The sequence below is a fragment of the Hemiscyllium ocellatum genome, chromosome 10, assembly GCF_020745735.1.
Source record: "Hemiscyllium ocellatum isolate sHemOce1 chromosome 10, sHemOce1.pat.X.cur, whole genome shotgun sequence".
Taxonomy (NCBI): domain Eukaryota; kingdom Metazoa; phylum Chordata; class Chondrichthyes; order Orectolobiformes; family Hemiscylliidae; genus Hemiscyllium; species Hemiscyllium ocellatum.
In genome coordinates, this window is record NC_083410.1 from 114,034,716 (window position 1) to 114,048,541 (window position 13,826).

Genomic DNA, 13,826 nt, shown 5'->3' on the forward strand with positions numbered 1-13,826 from the left:
CTGACACCCGGAAGCGGCAAGGACAGACCACTATAAATGCCGGAAGAAACATCAAAGAAGCGCTTTGCAGGAAGCTCCAGAGCACTGATGATGTCTCCTAGCCAGGGGACGAAACATTTGCAACAAAAACTTCCAGCTCGGCGAACAGAACCACAACAGTTATAATGTTTAACTTGTGGCTTCTGATCTTAAAGTCTGGCAACTGAGTCTGATTTCTGTTTATCTCTTATGTTGCTTGACCGTTATAGTCTCAGGAGGTATTGTGGTTAATTTGATAGATAAACTGCAAACCAAAAGATCCAAAATTCATTTGAGTCAGCAATGTGAGGTCTGTGCAATCACTGTGAAGTTCATTTTAAGATTTTAAAGAGACTACTGATGCTCCATGGCACAGATAGCCCAGACTTGCAAATGTTTTAGCTACCTTTGGTCTGTTGGGGCTGGATAGATTAAATGGATAAAAACCTAAGACTTAGTAGATGCAGAGCAAATTTAATATGAAGGTAGTTAGCTGGGAAGAAGGGTCACTGGATAAAATACATTAACTCTGCTTTCCCTCCATAGATAATGCCAGATCTGCTGTGTTTTTCCAGCAAAGAACAAAAAACAATACAGCCCATGAACAGGCCTTTCTGCCCTTCAAGCCTGTGCCGCTGCATTTTGCCCTTCCGTACTAAAACTGTCTTCACTTGCAGGGTCCATATCCCTCTGTTCCCTTCCTCTTTGTGTGCTCGTCTAGATGGTTCTTGAACGCTGTTATTGTGACTGCTTCCACCACCATCTCTGGAAATGTGTTCCAGACATTCACCACTCTTTGTGTGAAAACCTGCCTCCCCTTGCACCTTGAACCTGTGTCCCTGAGAAATTGATTCCTCCACACTGGGGACAAAACCACATACTTTACACTCTCTTCATGCCATTTACAGTCTTATAAATTTCCATTAGGTCACCCCTCAATTTCCTGTGTTCCAGTGAAAATAAACTCATTCTATCCATCCTTTGTTCATAGCTAAAATCCCCTGTACCTGGCAACATCTTGATAAACCTTTTCTGTACCCTTTCTAAAGCATCCACATCCATCTGGTAATGTGGTGACCAGAGCTGTATGCAATATTCCATGTGTGGCTGAACTAAAATTCTATAAAGCTACAGCATAACTTGTCTATTCTTATACTCAATGCCCCTTCCAATGGAGGCAAGCATTCCACAGGCCTTTTTTTTACTACCTTATCTACCTGTGCTGCTACCTTCAGTGATCTGTGGACCTGCACACCCAGATCCCTTTGCATGTCAACACTCCTAACTGTTCTGCCATTCAACGTATAAATTCACCTGTACTTGATCTTCCAAAGTGCATCACCTCACGTTTGTCCAGATTAAACTCCATCTGCCATTTTTCTGCCCATGCCTCCTACTGATCTACAATCTGCCATAACCTCTGACAATAGTCCTCACTATCCACAACTTCATCCTTCTTTGTATCATTTGCTAACTTACTAATTAGACCAGCTACGTTTTCATCCAAATCGTATAGGTAGATCATGAAAAACAGTGGTCCCAGCACTGATTCTTATGGAACACCATTAGTCACTGTCCTCCATTCAGAAAAGCATCCTTCCACTGCTACCCTCTGCCTCCTGTGACTAAACCAGTTCTGTATCCATCTTGCCAGCTTGCACCAATACCATGTACCTTCACGTTTTGTATCAGTCTGCCAAGAGGGACCTTGTTAAAGGCGTTACTGAAGTCCATGTAGACAACATCAACTGCATTACCCTCACCAATCATCTTCACCTCCTCACAACTACCTGATGAAGGAGCAGCGCTCCGAAAGCTAGTGCTTCCAATTAAACCTGTTGGACTATAATCTGGTATTGTGTGATTTTTAACTTTGTACACTACAGTCCAACACTGGCATCTCCAAATCAAAAAACTCGTTAGTGAGGAATGTCCACCCCAGTACAAAACCGTGCTGTCTATTGTTAATAAGTCCATTCGCTTCTAAATGCGTATAGATATTGTCCCGAGAATGTTTTCCGCTAATTCCCTACCATCGATGTGACATGCACAGGCCTGTTTTTTTTGTTTCAACCTTTTGAAAGGATGTGTTCAAGTTTACACAATATTATTGAAGGTTTTTTCTCTAGAAACAACTAATTCAATAGTTCTTCATTGAATAATCTGTTTAATTAAAAATGTATGAAAAATGATGATTACTTTAAAATGATCATGTGCATATGGGAACTTGACATAACATTTTATCCAAACCGTAATGCAATGGTTGCAAGTGTTGCATTGCATCTGTGATCTTGAATGAAAAGCAGACAGTGCAGAAAATTTTCGTTGGTACTCTACTTCCTCTTTTCTCACCTGCAGTAAAAACTTCTTTGAATAAAACAATTGTGAAAAGGAGCTCTCAGTATCTAAGTTCAATGACTTAATCTTGCAGCTGAAGATAATATGTCACAGTCTTATTTCTTCAAACTCATAATCCTTCTTCATGAATTATAAATGTTGATTTACTGTAGATCTGAGGAGTATTTAAGGATTTTTTTACAAATGTGTCCACTTGAAATATTTTTGTCTCTGATGAAGGCTGATAATATATTGTTATGATTTGGGAATTTAGATTCTGAAGTGGAGTAAAATGTATTTCAGTTTTCAGTTCCGTGAAGTATGACTTGTTTATTTTAGACATAGGAAAGTCATTTTGAACAGTGAATTAAAAATTGCATTTCCAGAGAGCAGTGTGGTTTTAACTAAATGACCAGCAAGCTACTGAGGACGTAATTGCTGAGGTGTTTGCGAACTTTAGTTTAACAGCTCTGAGGGAAGGAAAATTGGAGAGGCGGTCCATAGCAGAAGAAGTGTTTTTAGTATTTCTAAACATTCCAAACAGTCAGGGCAGGCCCATGGAGTAGTTCTGAGTTGCTCAGAAAGAAACTCTAGATGCAGAAGACAGTGTTCAGAGAGGAAAACAACCTACAAAGCTGTTAAATACATGAGTTTAGAGGATCATGGTCAGGAGTTATAATGAGCTAGTTAGCAGCTTGTGTAAAGGTCTTGGGAAAATATATTAGATGAAGCAACTAGCATTGATCATAGAAACCTACTGAAAAGGAAATGGATTACAGCCAAGCCAGCTGAATAAGAAGTTTGAGCCTGAATGGAGGAGCTATCCTTCATTGAGGTTTGGGTGCTATAAGGTTATTATTGGGGTATAAGCACTGAATGTTTCATAGAACATAGAGCAGTACAGCACAGTGCACTTCTGCCCTTGATGTTGCGCTGACCTTTTATCTGACTTTAAGATCAAACTAACCTACATACCCTACATGTTACTATCGTCCGTGTGCCTATTCGAGAGTTGCTTAAATGTCCCTGATGTATCTGATTCCACCACCACTGCTGGCAGTACTTTGCATGCACCCATGACTCTCTGTGTAAAGAACCTACCTCAGACATCTTCCCAAACTTTCCTCCAATCACCTTAAAAGTATGCTCCCTTGTGATAGCCATTTCCACCCTGGGAAAAAGTCTCTGGCTGTCCACTCTATCTATACCTCTCGTCATGTTGTGGAGCTCTCTCAAGTCACCTCTCATCCTTCTTTGCTCTAATGAGAAAAGGCTAGTTCCCTCAACCTTTCTTCTAATGATTTGCCCTCCAGTCCAGGCAGCATCCTGGTAAATCTCCTTTGCACCCTCTTTAAAGCTTCCTTATCCTTCCTGTAATGAGGCGACCAGGACTGAACGCAATATTCCAATTGTGGTTGAACCAGTGCTTTATAGAGCTGCAGCACAATTTTTCACGGCTCTTAAACTCAATGCCTTTGCTAATGAAAGTCAACACACCATACGCCTTCTTAACAACTCTATCAAATTGGGTGGCAACTTTGAAGGATCCATGGACATGGACCCCCAAATCCCTCTGTTTCTCCACACTTCCAAGACTCCTGCATTTAACCTGTAATCTCCGTTCAAATTCAGCCTTCCAAAATGAATCACTTCACACTTTTTCAGGTTGAACTCTTATCTGCCACTTCTCAGCTCAGCTCTACATCCTGTCAATGTCCCGTTGTGACCTACAACAGTCCTCCACACTATCCACAGCTCCACCAACCTTCATGTCATTGGGAAACTTACTAACTCACCCTTCCACTTCCTCATCCAAGTCACTGGTAAAAATCACGAAGAGCAGAAGTCTCAGAACAGATCCCTATGGTACATCACTGGTCAGTGAGCTCCAGGCTGAATACTTTCCATCTGCTACCACCCTGTGTCTTCTATGGGCCAGTCAATTCTGTATCCAGACAGCCAAATTTCCCTGTATCCCATGCTTCCTTACTCTCTGAATGAGCCTATCATGGGGAACCTTATCAGTTGCCTTGCTATAATCCACGTGCATCACATCCACTGCTCTACCTTCATCAACGTGTTTTGTCACATTCTCAAAGAATTCAGTAAGGTATGTGAGGCATGACCTGCCCTTCTCAAAGCCATCCTGACTATCTCTTATCAACTATGCTTTTCCAAATAATCATAAATCCTGTATCTCAAAATCCTCTTCAATAATGTGCCCACTACTGTATGATGACTGGTCTGTTATTCCCAGGATTATCCATATTCCCTTTCTTGAACAAAAGAATAACATTTACCATTCCAGTTATCTGGTACTATTCCAATGGACAGTGAGGATGCAAAGATCATCGCCAAAGCCGTAGTGAGTCTCTTTCCTCGCTTCCCGTAGTAACCTTGGGTATATCCCGTCTGGGCTGAAAATGTGTTGCTGGTTAAAGCACAGCAGGTTAGGCAGCATCCAAGGAACAGGAAATTCGACGTTTTGGGCCAGAGCCCTTCATGGGCTCTGGCCCAAAACGTCGAATTTCCTGTTCCTTGGATGCTGCCTAACCTGCTGTGCTTTAACCAGCAACACATTTTCAACTCTGATCTTCAACATCTGCAGACCTCTCTTTTTACTCTATATCCCGTCTGGCCCAGGGGTCTTATCTATCCTGATGCTTTTCAAAATTTTCAGCACATCCTCCTCAACATCAACTTGTTCAAACATATCAACCTCTGTCTCGCTGTCCTCACAAATGACAAGGTCCCTGTCTTTGTGCCGTCCTTAAATGCAGGTGAGGTGCCGGAGGACTGGAAGGTTGCTCATGTTGTCCCCCTGTACAAGAAGGGGAGTAGGGATATTCTGGGTAACTACAGACCAGTAGGAATGACGTCAGTGGTGGGAAAGTTGCTGGAGAAGGTACTAAGGGATAGGATCAATTTATATTTAGACTAGAATGGGCTTTTCGGTTGTAGGCAACATGGTTTTGTGCGGGGGAGATTGTGCCTTACCAATTTAATAGAGTTCTTAGAAGGAAGTGACCACAGTGATAGATGAAGGAAGGGCTGTTGATGTCATATTCATGGACTTTGATAAGGTTCCCCATGGTGAACATAATAGAGAAAGTGAAGTCACATGGTGTGCAGGGTGTTCTAGCTAGGTGGATAAAGAATTGGTTGAGCCAAAGGAGACAGAGAGTAGTAGTTGAAGGGAGTTTCTCGAAATGGAGAAAGGTGACCAGTGGTGTTCCACAGGTGTCAGTGTTGGGGCCACTGTTGTTTGTGATATACATAAATAATCTGGAAGAGGGCACTGTTGGTATGATCAGCAAGTTTGCAGATGATACGAAGATTGGCAGAGTAGCAGAAAGCATAAGGGACTGTCAAAGAATCCAGGAGGATATAGATAGACTGGAGAGTTGGCGGAAAAGTGGCAGATGGAGTTCAATCCAGACAAACGTGAGATGATGCATTTAGGCAAGTCTAATTCTAGAGTGAATTATACAATGAACGGAAGAGCCTTGGGAAAAGTTGATGGGCAGAGAGATGTGGGGGTGCAGGTCCATTGTACCCTGAAGGTTGCTGCAAAAGGTGGATAGAGAGGTCAGGAAAGCATATAGTATGCTTGCCTTCATTGGACGAGGTGTTGAGTATAAGAGCTGGCAAGTCATGTTAACATTGTGCAAGACATTGGTTCGGCCGCATTTAGAATACTGTGTACAGTTCTGGTCGCCACGTTACCAAAAGGACGTGGACGCTTTGGAGAGGGTGCAGAGAAGGTTTATGAGGATGTTGCCTGGTATGGAAGGTGCTCGCTATGAAGAGAGGTTGAGTAGGTTAGGTTTGTTTTCATTAGAAAAAAGGAGATTGAGGGGGTCATCTGATTGAGGTTTACAAAATCATGAAGGGTATAGACAGGGTGGATAGAGACAAGCTTTTTCCCAGGGTGAAGGATTCAATAATGAGAGGTCACTCTTTCAAGGTGAGAGGTGACAAGTTTAAAGGGGATACATGCGGCACGTACTTTACCCAGAGGATGGTGGGTGTCTGGAACGCGTTGCCATCAGAGGTGGTAGAGGCAGGCAGGCATGGTAGATTCATTTAAGGTGCACCTGGACAGATGTATGTGTAGGTAGGGAGCAGAGGGATACAAATGCTTAGGAACTTGGCGTCAGGTTTAGACAGTAGATTTGGATTGGCTCAGGCTTGGAGGGCTGAGGGCCTGTTCCTGGGCTGTAGATTTTCTTTGTTCTTATTCTTTGTTCTCACTAGTGAACACTGATGCAAAGTATTTATTCAGGACCTCCCCTACCTCCTTTGACTCCAGGCACAAGTTCCCTCAACTATCCTTGATTGGCCCTACCTGCACTCTAGCTATCCTCTTGTTCCTCACATAAGTGTTGAATGTTATGTGGTTTTCTTTAATCTATCTGCCAAGGCTTTTTCATGCTCCCGTCTGGTTCTCTAAAGTCCATTCTTCAGTTCCTTCCTGGCTACCTTGTAACCCTCTAGAGCCCCGACTGGTCTTTGCCTCCTCAGCCTTAAGTAATCTTCCTTTTTCCTCTCGACTGGATGTTCCCATCTCTTTTTATCCAAGGTTCTTCTCCCCTACCATCCCTCCCTTGCCTCAGTGGACAAACCTATCCAGCACTATCAACAAGTACTCCCAACACAACCTCCGCATTTCTTTTGTGTATTTCCTTGAGAATATCAGTTCCCAATTTGTGCTCCACAGTTCCTGCCTAATAGCATTGTAAGTCCCCTTCCTCCAATTAATTCTTTCCCATAGTGTCTGCTCCAATCCCTCTCCATGACTATTGTGAAGGTCAGGGAGTTGTGATCACCGTCACCAAAATGCTCTCCCACCGAGAAATCTGACACCTGACCTGGTTCGTTGCCAAGCACCAAATCCAAAAAGGCCTCCCCTGTAGTTGGCCAATCTGTATATTGAGTCAGGAAAGCTTTCTGGACACCTGACAAAATCTGCTCCATCCAAACTAGTTGCACTAAGGAGGTTCCAATCAATATTAGGCAAGTTGAAGTCACCCATGACAATAAACTGTTAAGCTGCATCTTTCCAAAATCTGTTCCTCTATGTCTCTGTTGCTATTGGGGGTCTGCAGAAAACTCCCAATGCAGTGACTGTCCTTCACTGTTTCTGACTTCCACCCATACTGACTCAGTTAGACAAACCCTCCTCGATGACCTTCCTTTCTGCAGCTGTTATGCTATCTCTGATTAGCAATGCCACTCCCCCACCTCTTTTACCTCCCTCCCTATTCCATCTGAAACATCTAAACCCTGGAACATCCAACAACCTTTTCTGCCCCTGTAATATCCAAGTGTCTGTAATGGCCACGACATTGTAGCTCCAAGTATCAATCCATGCTCTAAGTTCATCGCCCTTACACTGACACTTCTTGCATTAAAATAGACACACTTCAATTCATCACACTGACTGCAACTTTGCCCTATCAACTGCCTATCCTTCCTCGCTACAAATCTTCTCACAAACTTTGAACCAGTGGTTAAGGAATGTGCATTCACTTGCAATTTTATAACTTGGAAAGTCATTTGATAATAGGCAAAAGACATATTTAACAATAGAATGCTTGTAAATTTCCATTCTTAGTTATCTGGCTTGTTCTCTGTCAACATCTCTAACTTGCATTTGAAAGATTTTGATGTTGTTTTGGGCGGGATTATAATATAGATTATGGAACACTCTGAACCCAAGTGGTGACTGAGTTAGTGACTAAGGGGAGAGTCTGGTTGAGGAGGCTGTCGTCCACGAGTGGTGTTGTGCAAATGGGAGGCGAGGTAATGAGTGGGTGGTCAGGGAGGATGATTGAGGGTTGGCGATGAGATGGAGTCTCTGCATACTGTGTCTGCCTGTTAACCAGCTATCCCATCCTCTGATCTGTAGCTCCAGTTCCCACCCAACTGCCAAACTAGTTTAGACCCACCCGAAGAGCTCAAGCAAACTTTTCGCCCAGTATATTGGTACCCCTCCAGGTCAGGTGCAACTTGTCCTCTTTGTACAGGTCCCACCTCCCCATGAAGATATCCTAATGATTCACATATCTGAAGCCCTCCTTCCTTCACCAGCTCTGTAGCCATACGTTCATCTGCACTCGCTATCTCTTCCTAGCCTCACTAGCCCTGTTAACAGTCCTGAGAGTTCTACTCTGCTCGTCCTGCCTTTTAGTTTCCAAACTAATTCCATTTTCAGGTCCTTTTCCTAGAAGTATCATTGGTATCGTTGTGTACCACAACTTCTAGCTGCTCAACCTCCCCCATAAGAATCCCGTGGATTCGATCAGAAACATCACTGACCCTGGCAGCTGGGAGCAACATATCAACCAGGAGTCTTATTCATGACTACAGAATCTCCTGTCTGTTCCTTTTAATCAGTGAATCCCCTATCACTAACACTCTCCAATTCTCCCATCTTCCCTTCTGAGCCACAAAGCCATTTTAATTTAAATAAATTCCATTTCAAATAGCTCTTGTATGATGTAATATAGTTCATGGTGTTCATTTGTTTAACAAATTTGTACCTTATTTCTTTGAAAAGTACACCTGTTGCCTCTTGTGATTATGTTCAGTTATATGGTAGTTTGCCTCGGTTCATTTGGCTGAATGTTTGATTTATGGTGCAGTGTGATGCCAATGGCATACTTCCATAGCAGCTGACGTTATCATGAAAGTCCCACTTTCTCAACCTTGCCCCTTGAATGAGGCATGGTGACCCTCAGATAAACCACCACCAGCTAACTTTCTCTCTCTGTCTCTCTCTCTCTCTCTCTCTCTCTCTCTCTCTCTCTCTCTAATGACAGATCTCACTCTGGGATCAGTATTATCATCATCAGTTGGGATCATAAATGAAAAAGTGAACCGTTATTGTTTGTATTTGATATCAAATTGCACATTTTTCATTTGTATCTGAGTTTGTTAATTGATAGAACCAAATTCAGAGTAATTCAGGGATAGCAGTATTAGACATCAGGATATTTTAAAATTGCCTAATGAAAAGAAAATTTAAACGTGGATTATAATTACAGTATTTCAGAAGCAAAATAACCACCATGTAAAGATTTTAAAAGTGTAATCTGATTTGAACATGAAACCAGTGGTTAAGTTCGCCAAGCTGGGAATTTTTGTTGCAAAAGTTTCGTCCCCTTTCTAGGTGACATCTTCAGTGCTTGGGAGCCTCCTGTGAAGCGCTTCTGTGCTGATTCCTCCGGCATTTATACTGGTTTGAATCTGCCGCCTCCGGTTGTCAGTTGCTGTCCGCTGCAGTGGCCAGTATATAGGGTCTAGTTCGATGTGTCTGTTGATAGAATTTGTGGATGAGTGCCATGCCTCTAGGAATTCCCTGGATGTTCTCTGTGGAACAGCCAAGGAATTCCTAGAGGCATGGCACTCATCCACAAATTCTATCAACAGACACATTGAAGTAGACCCTATATACCGACCACTGCAGCAGACAGCAACTGACAACCGGAAGCGGCAGATTCAAACCAGTATAAATGCCGTAGAATCAGCACAGAAGCGCTTCACAGGAGGCTCCCAAGCACTGAAGATGTCACCTAGAAAGGGGACGAAACGTTTGCAACAGAACCACAAAAACGAGCACCTGAGCTACAAATCTTCTCACAAACTTTGAACCAGTGGTTGAGGAATGTGCATTCACTTGCAATTTTATAACTTGGAAAGTCATTTGATAATAGGCAAAAGACATATTTAACAATAGAATGCTTGTAAATTTCCATTCTTAGTTATCTGGCTTGTTCTCTGTCAACATCTCTAACTTGCATTTGAAAGATTTTGATGTTGTTTTGGGCGGGATTATAATATAGATTATAGAACACTCTGAACCCAAGTGGTGACTGAGTTAGTGACTAAGGGGAGAGTCTGGTTGAGGAGGCTGTCGTCCACGAGTGGTGTTGTGCAAATGGGAGGCGAGGTAATGAGTGGGTGGTCAGGGAGGATGATTGAGGGTTGGCGATGAGATGGAGTCCTGGAGGTGAATAGGGATAATGGTGGTCAGGCAGGAATGTGGGATATTTGTGGTGTACGAATAGTGAGTGATTTGCTAAAGCAAATGGGACAAAGGGACTGTAGGTTCTGGGCGGGAATGGGATGTCTGGCATGCAAAAAGGGGCAATGAGGGTGGTGGGGAGAATGAGGGTCCTGGAGGGGAGTAGGGATCCAAGGGAGAGTCAGGGTGATGAATGAGTGTCAGTGAGGGCCCCAGGTAAGGCTCTGTTCAGCCTCAAAGTAATGCTGTAGCCTGGTTAAAGGGCCTGGAGAACGGGCTGAGGAAAGTGAGGAGGAGTAAGATGGAAAGTGAAGAGAAAGGGTCACGGGCAGAGGAGTAAAGAATAGACAAAGGGTAAAGAGTGTCAAGTCCAGTGGTGGAGCTCTATGGGGAAGGAGGTTGGCTGTTGAAAACTGGGAGTGAGGGGGTGTTGGTGGAGGCTATGAGGATTGAAGGGGTAGTGATGGCAGGAATGTCTGAGTAGATGGGGTTCGGTGGGACAGGGAATGTATTAAGAAATAATAATTAGATGTGCGTAACTAACTATTTATTTAAAAAAAAACTGAGGACAAGAGCAGTTTGCTGCTCTTGAAGTCTTCATCTCTGCAGCCAGTGGCAGGTGGCTGCCGCCTTTAGTGGACATGAAACTTAAAGGATACTGAGAGTCTGAATAGTATGAGACACTAGGACCTAAGAGCACAGCCTCAAAGTGAAGGGATGACCCTTCAGAACTGAGATGAAGACAAATTTCTTCAGCAGACGATGGTGAATCTATGGGACTCATTGCAGCAGTGGACCTTATAAGCCAAGTCATTTAGTGTATTTAAGACAGAGATAGATAGGTCCTTGATAGTTAAGGAGATCAAAGGTTATGGAGAGAATGAGCTTGTGAAACATATTAGCCATGATTGAATGGTGGAGCAAACTCAGTGGTCCAAATGGTCTAATTCTGCTCCTATACTTTATGGCCTTATCTTGACTAATGTGGTTGGAAATTCCTGTCCAGTTTTTCTCTATTGGGCGAAAGCTGTGGTCAGTATGAAAACTTATTTCCTGACCAAAGGGGTTTTCTTTTCCTTGACAGTCTGTTTTTATCAAGCCCAGACTCTTATCAAAATTTGCATTTATTGCTGAAGGCTTACTTTTGCGCACAGGCAGCCTTTATACAGGTTTTTCCAGAATGAGAAGTTTTTGCCTCCTCCTCCACCAAATTGGATTGCAAATTCCTGGCACCCATTTAGTCAGCAATGAATTCCAGATGCCCAACCTGTTCTGGGTAAAAACATTTTCTATCTAATTCATGCCATCTAATCGACCAAGATTGAATGGTAGATCAGACTTGATGGGCTGAATGTCCTAGTTCTGCCCCTGTATGTTCTGCCCCTATGAACTAACTCCCCGAAATCTAATTGTTTTCTCCTCTAGAGGAAATCAGTCTTCCCTGTCTACTTACCTGGGCCTCTTTTAATTTTACCCATCTCACATAAATCATGCCTTAGCCTCCCTGTTCTAAGATAAACAATCTTGGCCATCCATTTGTTTGCAAAGCTAGGATTTTTTAAGTATTGTAGTAAACCACCTCTGCACCACTTCCAGAACAGTTTTGTCCTCCTTGTAATGTGATGAGGCTATAGACAGTTCTGGGGATCGGTTAGCTCTGTTGACCAGATGGCTGATTTGTGATGTAACAACAGGGGTTCAGTTCCTGTACCTGGCTGAGGTTACTATGAAGGTTTCACCTTCTCAACTTTGCCTGAGGGGTGCTGACCCTCAGGTTAAACCACCACCAGTCATCTGCCTTTGATCAGGTCTTTGGGCCAAGAAGTTGTAGATGAAACTTAATTTAGGTAAACGTAGGGTGCTGCATTTTGGGCAGGCAATTCAGGGCAGGACTTATTCACTTAATGGTAAGGTCCTGGGGAGTGTTGCTGAACAAAGAGACCTTGGAGTGCAGGTTCATAGTTCCTTGAAAGTGGATAGGATAATGAAGAAGGCATTTGATATGCTTGCCTTTATTGGTCAGAGTATTGAGTACAAGAGTTAGGAAGTCATGTGGCTGTATAGGGCATTGGATAAGCCATTTTTGGAATGCTGCATGCAAGTCTGGTCTCCCTGCTATCGGAAGGACTTTTGAAATTTGAGAGGGTTCAGGAAGTTTTACAAGAATGCTTCCAGAGTTGGAATGTTTGAGCTACAACGAGAGGCTGAATAGGTTGGGACTATTTTCCCTGGAGTGTTGGGGGTTCAGTGGTGACCTTGTAGAGATTTATCAAATCATGACAATAAGAGAAATAGACAAGGTATTTTCCCCAGTGTGGGGGAATCTAAAGCTAGAGGGCGTAGGTTTAACATGAGAGGGAAAAGATATAAGAGGGACCCAGTGGGCAACCTTTTCCATGGAGAGGGTGGTGACTGTATGAAATGAGTTGCTAGAGGAAGTAGTAGAGGCTGGTATAATTACAATATTTCAAAGGTATCTGGATGGGTATATGAATAGGAAGGATTTAGAGGGATAGGGGCCAAATGGAACTAGATTTAGGATATCTGGTCGGCATGGATGACTTGGACCAAAGGCTCTGTTTCCGTGCTGTACATCTCTAACTCAAAAATCACGGCTATGGCCAGTGAATTACACACAGTCCCGTCTGTGATGACTCTAACTTGGTTGGCATTTTGGTTAATGTTGACTCTCAAAATTTGCTGAGGGACTTTGTGAAGGTGGTTACTCTAAAGGTCAAGGACTGGTAAGTAACTGCTTTTTGATGTTTTAAGGTGGTTAACACCTAATACCTTGTTATCTTAATCTTGCTGTCAGATATCATTGGTTGCTTGATTATTGCGGGAGAGACAAAAATAAAACTGAAGTCCAAAAGAGACAGACCGGAGGCTAGAAGGACACAGCAAGCCAGGCAGCATCAGGAGGTGGAGAAGTCGACGTTTTGGGTGTAACCCTTCAGGACTAGGGGTGGGTGTAGGGGGAGCTACAGATCAAGGGGGTTGCGGGGACAGGGTGGTGAAGTGGGGATAGATGAAGACAGGTAGACGGTATGGCCTGGTTGGTGGCAAGGAGGAGTGGAATGGAGGGTGAGGAGCTGGGAAGGGAGTTGGGGGATGGGCAGGGAGGTTATTTGAATTTGGAGAACTCACCGTGGAGTCCTCCAAGCTGTAGGCTGCCCAGGTGGAAGATGAGATGTTATCCCTCCAATTTGTGGTGTGCTTCATTGTGGCAATGGAGGTAGCTAAGGATGGTCATGTTGGAAAAGGAGTGGGAAGGGGAATTAAAATGGACAGTGACTGGGAGGTCTGGCTGGCCCCTGTGGACCCGGCTGCAACGCTTGGCAAACTGTTCCCTAAGTTTACACTCGGGCTCTCCGATGTAAAGACCACATCAGGAGCACCTGATGCTGCAAACTAAGGTTATTGGAGGAACTTTGAATGGATT

General features: G+C 43.5%; 1 protein-coding gene across 11 annotated transcripts in view; it reads left to right on the plus strand.

The window, feature by feature from the left end:
* Positions 1-13,826, plus strand: part of LOC132819922 (utrophin-like) — a 751,240-nt gene that overhangs the window by 131,111 nt on the left and 606,303 nt on the right. The gene's annotated exons all lie outside the window — the stretch shown is intronic.